Genomic DNA, 1,264 nt, shown 5'->3' on the forward strand with positions numbered 1-1,264 from the left:
ATCTGAAATACACTTTTTATGTTAGAACAGCTTCAGATATACAGAAAAATTAAAAATTGCTCCCAAACCAGAAGTGAGCAAAGAGGGTACTCTCCAGTTTCAGGAGTGTCCAGCAAGCAGAGGATTTCCCTGGTGAGGTGAGCAGAGGAGCAGCAGGATTGGTTTGAATGGGCTCTAAGGCAATTTCCACATGCCAGTTGTCTGACATGGTTGACACTGCCACTTTTGGAGGTGGTATTAAATTAAAGAATGACGCAGAGACAAGAGGATACCTCATTCATTTTGATTCTGAATCACAGTCAGAAAATGGTCTTTATCTGGTGCAAAAGCAATTTCACTTTTCTTGAAGTAAATTCAAAGAAAGGTGTGATCATTCTGGAGGTTGATTCCACGTGTGGTGCTTGGTGCCTTCAAGATGAAGGCATGCATAATGTTGGCATGCTGTGTGATGGTGGAATATCCCTCGTGCTTGTGATGGGAATTTCCTCTGTGTTCATCACAATGATCCCTTGCACTCCCCCTTTGCCTCTGAAGTCATGTTAGTGTCTCCTCCACCTCTGCCATCCCAGACAAAACCAGGAGCTCAGCATCAGAGACACAGCAGTATTACACTACATTAATGTGCCACATTTTATTTGTATAGTTACCTTTTTAAAGATTTATTTATTTTTATTTGAAAGAAGGGAAGAAGAGACAGAAAGAGAATTCTCCCATCCACTGGTTCACTCATAAATGGCCACAAGACCAGCAGTGAGCTGATATGAAGCTGGGAACTTGCAGAAGCTTCGCTGTCTCCCATGTGGATGCAGGAACCCAAGGCCTTGAGCCATTCTCTGCTGCTTTCCAAGGTCATAAGCAAAGAGCTGGATTGGAAGTGGAGCAGCTGGGACCAAACTTGTGCCCATATGGGACCCTGGAGCTTGCAGGCAGAGGATTAGATGTTCTTTGCTCCTTTAATGTTTTGACAATAACAAATGATGCCACTACAAAAATCTGCAAGCAGATTTGTGTGCATGTAACATTGTGTGTACATCTGTCTTCCAATACCCATTGTATAAATACCGAAGATTATAATTGCTGAATCATATGGTGAAAGTTTTACTTTCAAAGATTTATTTATTTGAAAATTTGGATTGAGAGAGAAATAGAAAAAGCATGATCCTCAGTCTGCTCATTCATTCCCCAGATGGCTGCAACAACCAGGGTTAGACCAGATGAAAGCCAAGAGAATAGAGCATCTTCCAGGTCTCTTGTGTGGGGGTGA

General features: G+C 42.2%; 1 pseudogene; it reads right to left on the reverse strand.

Annotated features, from left to right (window-relative positions):
* Positions 1–273: 273 nt before the first annotated feature.
* On the reverse strand, positions 274–564 carry LOC101529249 (dynein light chain roadblock-type 1-like; annotated as a pseudogene).
* Positions 565–1,264: the final 700 nt, after the last annotated feature.

Source organism: Ochotona princeps, chromosome 12, assembly GCF_030435755.1.
Source record: "Ochotona princeps isolate mOchPri1 chromosome 12, mOchPri1.hap1, whole genome shotgun sequence".
NCBI classification, from domain to species: domain Eukaryota; kingdom Metazoa; phylum Chordata; class Mammalia; order Lagomorpha; family Ochotonidae; genus Ochotona; species Ochotona princeps.